Source organism: Bidens hawaiensis, unplaced genomic scaffold (assembly GCF_021521415.1).
Source record: "Bidens hawaiensis isolate Kalapana, Puna unplaced genomic scaffold, B.hawaiensis_p1.1 tig00009327_1, whole genome shotgun sequence".
Lineage (NCBI taxonomy): Eukaryota > Viridiplantae > Streptophyta > Magnoliopsida > Asterales > Asteraceae > Bidens > Bidens hawaiensis.
Window position 1 is genome coordinate 97171 of NW_027491688.1, and position 10496 is coordinate 107666.

General features: G+C 32.2%; 1 pseudogene; it reads right to left on the bottom strand.

Moving 5' to 3' along the window:
- Positions 1-3111: 3111 nt before the first annotated feature.
- Positions 3112-7818, bottom strand: LOC143532005 (protein LURP-one-related 10-like; annotated as a pseudogene).
- Positions 7819-10496: the final 2678 nt, after the last annotated feature.

A 10496-nucleotide genomic window follows, 5' to 3' on the forward strand; every position in this document is an offset into this window, starting at 1 on the left:
TCGAAGTCATTTTGACTTAAAGACCGCTCTTTAGACCATAATGATCTAAATTCATCAAGAGATACAATATCTTGGGTTTCTTCTTCTTCTTCTTTCTCTTTAGAAATTTTTTATTTTGAGAGAAATGGGGAAACTTTTCTGAACTCAACGGTTCTTTCTTGTTTTCATGGTTTTAAGGGATCAGGAAAGATTGTTACATTCAAAGGTATTTCTCTTTTTCCAAGATTTACTGAATAGCGTGTGGCTTCTTGTTGGGCTTGTGCTAACGTCCCAAACTTTTTGAATGGATAGTTACTTCAATCCACGTAGCTTTTGACTATTGACCGGTCTTCGTATATCCCCCTATGCTCCCCGTCAAAGATAACATAGAACCTTGTTTTGGGATTTTCTGGTCTCTGGGTAATTTGAGAATAGCTTGGTCTTAGTGAGACCTCTTCAGTTTTTGGCAAACTGTCAGCCATCAACGGATTTGATTTGTCTTTACCAGAGTCGTTTGCTTCTGGACTAGATAAAGATTTTAGTTCTTCATTTACTTTTCTTTTGCTTTTTTTCCAAAGCAACTGTAGTAAACGGACTTGTTTTTTCTTTACCATTTGCCGTTTGAAAGGGAATAGTCTCTTTTTGGATTCCTGCTCTGAATTGACAGTTGTTTCTAGACGTTCATCATAGAGTGCTATTTTTTCCTGAATGGATTTTAATTCTATAAGAATAATTTTTTTCTTTGAGGCGCAATGACTTTAATTCTTCCATGGGTTTTTTCCTTATGTGGAATATAATTGTTTGTACCTCCTTGAGAGGGGTTTTGGCTCCTTAAATAGGTGCAAAAATGTGTGAATAGTTTTTTCATGTTTTTGAAAGTCTCGTGTCAGGCAGTCAGCCAGCACGTTCTTGGTTCCCTCGAAATGCTCAATGTCGAAATGTCGAAAGAATATCTATAGAACCACATTTTCCATCAGATTAGATGGCCTTGCTTATTATCTCCAGAAATTTTTGTTTTAAGGAAATAAGTAAAGTTTTTATTATCTGTCGTTACCAGGAACTTTACCAGGGTTAGGTAGATAGAAAATTTTGAAATGGTGTATTTTACCGCTAATAATTCTTTTTCATTATTATGGTAATTCCGTTCTACTTGGTTAAAGCTTCCCGAAGTGTATTTACATATTTCTTCTTTTTCGGCTCTTTTAGCCTTCAAAACCCCTCCCCAATAATCTTGAGAAATGTCTGTTTCAATGATTAAAAAATCATTTTCATTTGGTAGATAACGTTTTGGAAAACTGGTTAAGTTTTTCTTTATCTTTTTAATATAATCTGTATCGGATTGTTTCCATTCCCATACATAATCCTTTTTTTAATTTTACCTAGAGTGGTTTTCTATGCTCTACAAGTTTAGAAATATAACTTTCTGCATAAGTTAAAATACCTAAAAACTGTTGAAGATGTTTTTTGTTTTCTAACATCTGGAAACTTATGTAAATTTTTCAAGATATGTTTTTGTGGACAATGAGTCCCTTGGTCTATTTTAAGACCTAAAAAATTTATCTTTGTTTTGAAAAGATTAGCTTTCTTTTTTGATAAGATAATTTCATATTTTTCTATTGTCTTTAAGACTGATAAAACATGAAAATAGTGCTTATCTTCGGGGTTTGAGAAAACTATGATATCATCAACATAGACGGTACAATAATTTTCTAAACCTTTTAAAAGATTTTGCATATGTCTTTGGAATATGCTTGGTGCTTGTTTTAACCCAAAAGGAACTACCTTCCATTGGTAATGACCATCAAGACATGTAAATGTCGTCAGCAACTGAGTCTTTTCATCTAACAGTACCTACCAGAAACCACTTTTGCAATCGAAAGTTGAAAAATAAGTTTTCCCCCTTAAGAGTGTTATTAATTCCTGCATGCAAGGCAGATTATGACTATCGCCTTTGGTAGCTGCATTAATTGCTTTATAATTAACTACCATTCTCTTTTTTTCTCTTCTTTTTTGGCTTCATTTTCCACTAAGAATGCTGAAGACATGTGAGGTGATTTACTTGGGGTAATAAATTTTAAGTCAAGTAATTCCCTAATCTGTCTGCTAAATTCTTCTCTGTCCTATGGGCTGTACTTCATAGGTTTTACCCTGATTACAGTTTTATGATCAATAATTTCTATTGATGCTTTCATCTATTTCTTGGATTTTTCAAGATCAATAGGATTTTCTGAGCATACTCTTTCAAGTAGCTCTTCTATTTTTTGGTATTTTTGTATTTCAAGAAAATATTTTTCATCTTCTTTTATAACCTCTTGAGTTATATTAGTACCTGAGATTTGTTTTATTTTTGAATCTTTTTTCATTGATTCTAATAAACCTGGCTTTCCAACTTGAAAAGTTTTTGTTATCTTTTTGATTAAAATCACTTCTTGATTAAGAAACGTTGTCATTCCCAAACGTTAAGATGGTGAATCCAAGCGAATTCTGTAGATTTTGGTCACATTCATTACGGTAACGAACTGAAACAAAAAATATATAAAAATTGAGGTGGACCAATGAGGTAGTCTTAGTTGGTGAAACTCAGACGTTGGTAAACCCAAGCTTTTTCGGCACCGGGCATCGAGGTTGGTGACTTCGGTTGGTTTTCATTACGAAAAGATATAAAATCTGTGGTGGTCCAATGGGGTGGCCTCGGTTGGTGAAACTCATAATTTGGTAAAACCTGAGCGTTGTTGGTCTCAAACCTCGAAGTGGTGAGTCTACGCAAGTACGGTCGGTCTCCATTACATTGGTTACGATACCATCACTAAAGGAAAAAAAACAAATTAGTGTGACCCAATAATGGGCTGCCACTTGGCCAATAGAAGGCTTGCGCCGCCAACCATGTCTTTACTATATACAGATAAAAAGTGAACAACACATCATTCATATAGGAATGATTTACTATACCAAATCCGTAAATCTTATCTTTATGTTCTTTCACAACTAAAAACTACAATATTATCATATTTCTAGCCATTTCAAACTAATACTAAAAATGGAAATAGCAAAAAATAAATTAATGTCACAATGATTCAGGGTACAAAAAAAAAAAACAATTCATTAGAACGTGAATATAATACAAAGGGATAATGCAAGTACAACTACTAGGGGCCCAATCCAAGAGCTGATTCAATGACGCCATCAGTAACAACTTCAATAACTCTATCCCTAATTGTGGAGCTTTTGGTTGCATCCACAATCGCAATAAGTGTCACTATGAATGCATAATCCACATTAGCAAAAACTTCCAACATGAACCTGTCCTTACTAAACCTAACATTCTCCGAAACTTTCATTGTGCGCGTCAACAATAGTTAATTAATAGGGAAATTCAACAAAATATAAATTTTGTCCTAGAGATTGAAATTAAAACTAACAAAGAAAACTTGAACAGTTTGACCAATAATTGATCGATATGGGGCACAGTCTCACAAAAATGGTAAAAATAAAAATAGATAATAAAACGTGAAAGAAAAATTCATTACTTGTGCTATTATATTAGATGAATCTCCCATATATATCGTGCAGTTTCTCTTGGACCAACTTCCTTTGAACATGAAATCCCATGCATCCTTCTTTCTTTTCTTGTTTGCCAAGAACGCATGCACGTTAGTTTTAGATCGTACGGCATGTGCTGCTTGTGTGCAAAATATCATATCCGATTTTGCAACACTATCGCCCAAATACACTTTCCATCACTTATGTCCAGTCATCAACTACAGATGAAATCAAACATCATTTCATGTCGGTTGTGGTGGAATCAGAACTTTTTAATTAGAGGGTCATCAAATGGTTTTTCTCCATTCCTACTATAACCAACCAAGGGCCCGTCTCATAATGAGTATCATTACAGAACTGTTAAATTATTTAAGAACTTGAAGGAACCATTGAAACCTAACGTTTTTTATAAAAAATTTTGTATGTTAATGTTATTTGAGTGTAGTTTTATCATTTTGTATATCTATATTTACAATTATAATTTTAAAAATTAGTTTTTATACATATCTATGTTATGTTTTACACCTATGTAAATTTGGTAGTACATAAATTTTACACATATGTAACCTTGTGATTAATATATGTAATCAAAATTTTTTATATAAAAATGATAAAACTACTCTTAAATAATGTTAGTATATAAAGAAAATTAAAAAAATATTTAATTGTTTAGAGTTCTTAACTTTTTTAGAGTTCTATATATATATATTACGAGGTTTATTTTGGTTTTTTTTTCTTAATGTTTTGCTATTTTAGTTTTTGTAATTATTTGTTTTATTTTTCAATGCAGTTCTGATTTGATACGTATATATTAGTTTGTTACGTTTATTATATCTTTTAACGTTTGGGCTGTTTCAATTGAGATGGGTAGGCTTATAGTTGAATTGGAGTAAGTCCTAGTCGAATAATGAGCATCGCTTAATGGTATACAGTCCCAATTTCATCCAATTAACTTTTGGTATCATAAAATTTCATTTTGTTTTAAGTAAAATTTGTTTCAACTATAAAATTTATTTAAGATGTTGACATAATTCACACACTTATAAATAAATTTATTTACATTAATAATTCACAGACTTATAAATAAATAAATAAATAAATAAACCCAAATATTTATATTATTTTTATGACTAAAATTACATATTGTATACTTCTAATGCTTAAGACTGTTGATTTATGTGTGGAATTCTTTAATGATTACCGATCTTGTTACCTTTTTATTAACCTAAAAAATTAAATAGATGGGACATTATCGAATATTTGTATACATGTAAAGAAAAATATTTCCTCTTAGCTTCCGATCTTGCTAACTTTCCCTTGCTTTAACCGTAAATAATTTTCTTACCAATCTCGCTATTCTCTTAATTTCCTATACTTACTCTTGTTTGAATGTTCTTGTTTTAGTATGTAAATGTTAATTAAAAAATAAGTTAGTTATAAAATTTATTTACGGGGTCGTTTTATATTATTTGTTTTTAATATTTATCTATTTCTTGAATTTATATATTTTTTTGGTATGAAAATTAATAATATACTTATGGTTTGATATTAAATTATTTCACAAATAAACGAGATGTTATAACCCGATTAAAAAGATATATGAGTTTGATGGGAACCAGGACCCATTTATTTTTTTTACTATAAAATTGGTTTTTTAATTTTAAATAACATATATCTTTTTTTAAAAAAATCAGATATTAGTTTTTAGTATATTCCTACTTTATAGGATTTTTTTATCAAATATTTGGTGAGATTAGTTTTTAATTTAATGAGATGTTATAACCGTTCAAGAAATATCTGGGTTTGATAAGACCCATACCGTGAATTCGGATCAAATGCATGAGAAACCTTCATTTAAAAATGAAGCAAATCCGGTGACTCCAAAAAAGAGGGAGCGGCCATATCGCGACAATATTCAGCATAGGTCAGTAGTGAGTAAACCTGCAATAGAACGACATTACCAGATAAAATATCGATAGATTTACCTATCTTTATCAATGATTTGATTAACTTAGATCTCTTGTACATAAATAGGTGAAGTGATGAGCTTTAGATGACAGATTTACAATTCTACCTTCAATTCCATTAGTTGCCTTCTGTGAGATACAAAAGGACTAAATGCTATACTGCATTTTTTAGCGAGCCAAACTTGTTAAAAATTATCGGTTTAACTTTGATTTTCCGTTGCTATAAATTGTTTTCTTCTTTCTTCTTTGCATCCAGTCGTATATGACCATGTTTTCTATCAGACCTTTGACCTGCACTCATTTTGATCAGACCCGTCCTAACCCAAACCAAAATGACCATGTTTTAAACATCTCGCTCTGACCCGAACCCGTTTTGATCCGTGACACAAACCCAAACCCACCCAATTTGCCCGACCTCACACAAACCTATTTTAGTAAGAACCCGTTGTGATCCGAACCTATTAAGACAGTTATGAGGCGAACCTAGTTTCTTTTATAACCCATTTTGACCTGAATCTATTTTAACTTCTAAATTTACTCTTTTTTTGCTACAGCTTTGTGCTAATAGTTGATTGAGCAAATTAATACTTCACACAACACCTTAGTAAACCTTAGTAAATAGAGTATTATTAATATAAATAGTAGTTATAGGGAAAGAGTACATTATAAGCTAAAAAAAACTCTATGTTTGTGACTATTTGCTCGAGTGTTAGTAATTGAAATCAATTGTTGCTTTTTTTCGTTACAGGCTTCTATTTCCAAGGGCCAAATGCGTTCATTTATAATACTCATAATATAGAAGAAAGAAATGTATGTAGACGACCCAGTCACCCAACCCTAACCAGCCCGTATAACACACCTATTTTTTGAATTGTGTCTAACATAATCTTCTAAATGCTTATGCAGGTATGTTTTAAAGGGTTAACACATACCTGCACGTAAGGTACTTGATCCAATTTCAACTAAGCTAATCCACATCTTTCATTATTATATACCACCCAGACATTACGTAATCAGAAAACTGCACATCAAATTGACCTTATTTATTTCTTTACCCTTTTGTCGCTAAACTAATCATATGAATAATGAAGAACAGTCAGATTCGGTGCATTAGCCAAATATGATTGTGAATCTAATTTTGTTTTCTATAACTAATCAAAAGTTATTACCAGCTATACCCTCAAGAGTGTTGACATCAGAATACCCACCATTTTGAAGATGTGAAACTACCATAAGTATTATTATGCAATCATATACATGCTTGTGTATAGTGAAAAAACAAAGATTTTGCTACTACTACTACTACTATTATTATTATTATTATTATTATTATTATTACTACTACTATTAACTGATTTCATAACCAAACTTACGATCCAGAAAATCATTATCATATCTTTCAAATATGTAGTTAAATTGTACCAGAATAAAAACCCAAATTCTTAAAAAGCCCTAAAACTTGTTAATTCGTAAGAATCTTGTTTAATTCGAAAGAATCTTGTTTTATTTCACATATAAGATATGAAACCCTAACAGAGTTGCCCATCGAAGTCTACACCCAAAGTTAGCGAAATCAACAAAGTCACTACCAATTTCAGTACTCTTGAAGTATATGAAAATCTAATTAATTCGCTTTGGAAGCAACAAAATTAACATATTAGAATGCTTACCCGGCAATTGACGCTAATAGAAGATCACCCAAATCTATTAGCGAGACCTAAATTCGATATCAGGACGAAATTAGGGTTTTTCAGATTGAGGGAGAGAAAGAGATGAAGAAAACACGTCTGATTGTGAGAGATATTTAGGAATTAGACTTTTGAGGTGTTATGACCCATGAGAGCTATTTGGGTCAAACCGGGTTAAATGCACCATTTTAAAATCAAGCAATCCGATGACTCTATAGGGGTGGGAAACGACCACATCTAGGTTTTTTTGGTTTTCGTTTATATATATTATTTTAGACATAGCTAAAGATTGATAAATTCTAGTGACCAGAGGGCCAATGGACTCTCTTGATCCTCCTATAGTTCCGCCACAAGGTTAGTTTTGGAATCAAAATTTCAAATTATAATAAAAGATTAGGGATGACCTTGTCTCGGGCCATCGCGATAGGTCTGTCATCGGCATGTAGAAGCAAGAACTGATGATGGAAGATTGTGTTGCACTCTTTTGCTTTGAGCATAACTTTATGGTTCGTATCCGTGACCAGAAGGCTGCCTTTTGAATTTGTTTCGACTATAACTTCAAGTGGATTCGAGATTACAAATTGACGTCCGATCACGCAAACTGGAGATACCGCAGGTTCATCCTCAGGCTGAGCCATCGTCATCACATACGTACAGAAATAATGTGTGTGGTGTCGTCAAAGTGAATACAAGTTTGAGAAACTGGTAACTAATATGATGACAATATTGACCACTGTAGCATCAAGTGTCTAAATGTCAATATTATATATTATTATTTATCCGACAATTTTGATCTAATGAGGTGATATGGATGTGAAAAGGAAAAAGGTCGTCATTGGTTCAATATCCATAATGTACAGTAATTTAGCAGTAAAAATAAAGAAACAAATAAAAAAGCCTGATCCAAGAACGAAGTTACCAAAAAGTTTTTTTATAACTAAATAATGTTTTACCCGAAGCATTGCGCCGAGCAAATAAGTAAAACTCGGATGTTGATAAAACCCAAACATTATAGGTACTGGTTTTGAGGCGGTTAGTCGACACGAATTCAGTCAGTTTTGGTTGTGCGTGTTATGGTGTCGGAACTAAAACAAAAACAATATAAAAACTGAGGTGTACCATTGAGGTGGCGTTAGTCAATAAGTTGGGCATTGGTAAAGCACGAGCATTGAGGATTCCGGGCGTTGAGGCAGTGAGTCTACAAAATATTGGTCGGCCTCCGTTACGTTTGTTACGGTACCGCTCGTTTGAAGTACCGGTACTACAAAGACATAAGCAAAAATAAAAACAAAATTGTTACTTGGTCAGTTTTCGTTACGGTACCAATACTAAAACAAAATGCGGTGATTGTACGTAATTTCGGTCGGTTTCACTTAACAACACAACTATCCGTCTCACATCAAAGTTAATGTTGAAAGACAAACCATTCTAACATATACAAAAACATAAATAACACACTTAAAAAAATTAAACAAACATTTAGGGCATCAGAGAATCAAACCCAGGTTACAAACCGATACAAATATTAACCCTTGCCAATCAAACCATCCAGCCAATACCAATCTTAGTATCAAATCCATTAATACAAATATAAAAAAAAACAGACTTAACACATTTTATAACATCAAAGTTCTCAATTATACTAATTAGATAATATATAATAATAATAATTTCAAAAGAAAGGATGATTATATATTTTATTTATGTATTTTGTGACCGGTAGATAGATTGATTATTTTTTTACTTTAATGAAGGAATTGAAATAATAAAGTGAAAATAATATTAGTTATAATGTTAAGGGAGTATAAAGAATAAGCAAAACTGAACTTTATTGTGTGCTTTTTAGGTGTAAAAAATGTCATTTGCTTGTTTGAAAATATTTTCCAAAACATAAAAGTAAACTATGGTTTTGGGTTAAGCTTGAAGAAGGTGATACTATTATCTATCTATAATATATATAAACAAAAGTCTAAAAATCCTACGTGTCGTGATGTGGTCCTCCCTTTTCTATGAAAGCTACCAGATTGCTTTATTCTTAAATAAAGGCTTCTCATGTATTGGACCCGAATTCATGGGTATGGGTCTCACCAAACCCAGATAGCCCTTAAACAGGTTATAACATCTCATTATATTAAAAATTAATCTTATCAAATATTTGATATGAAAAATCCTATAAAATAGAGGATATACTAAAAATTAGTATCCATTTAAAAAATATTATTTATAATTAACAAACCAATTTTATAGTAAAAAAAAATAAGTGGGTCATGGGTTTCACTAAACCTATATAACTTTTAAACCGGGTATAACATCTCATTTATTTGTGAAACCCTTTTATCATCAACTCCTAAGTATATTATTAACTTTTTTACAATAAATAAAATTAAAATTAAAAATATATATATAAATATTATAAACGAATAATGTAAAACAACATATGATGATGCAAATAAACTACAATACATGTTGCGCGCAAAAAAAAAAAGAAAAGGATAAAACACTATAGAACTAAGAATCTTAATCTTAAAAAGGATATTGGTTTTTAATACTCTCAACTTTCACCTGTTGGATGATATCACTCCCAACTTTTGATTTGCTACCCGCCGCTCCCAAGTTTCAACTTATTTTCTTCCACCACTCCCGAACTTAACGAACCTTAACTCCGTTAGTTTTTTTGCTGATGTGACATTTTTTTATGATGTGGCATGCATTATTGACATTTTTATATTAAAAACTTGGTCCCACACCACCACTTCATTATTAAAAATAAAAAAATCTAAAATAAAAACAAAATATAATCTCTCTAACTCTCCCCCAATTTAAATCCACCAATCCCCGACCACCACCACCACCCAACTCCACCACCACCACCACCACTACTCACCCTCCCTCCATGAAGTTCCAGTCTCAAGCTTTTACCTCTCTTCCAGGCTTCCAGCATGTTAGGTCAACCACCACCACCATTGAATCGCCGCCTCCACTCCACCAATATGTAGTTCCGACGATCACTATGAACCCTAATCTGAACCTCGACATCACCTCCAACAACCCCACCTCAACGCATATCCTTTTTCTAGCGTTTTCTACAACAAGTTTCTCACAAGATCTACGTTTTCAACACCGGAAAGACGAGATATACATCATACGACTACCTGTAACCAAATGAAAGAGTAGATCGAGAGAGATACAATGAATGAAGTCAACTTCTCTATTTTCGAAAAAAAACGAGATCTACGACCACCTGCAAGCAAATCAACTTTTATGTTTATGGTCGTTGATTGAAGCCCAACTTTTGATTGAAGCCCTAATCGGAGTGATGCAA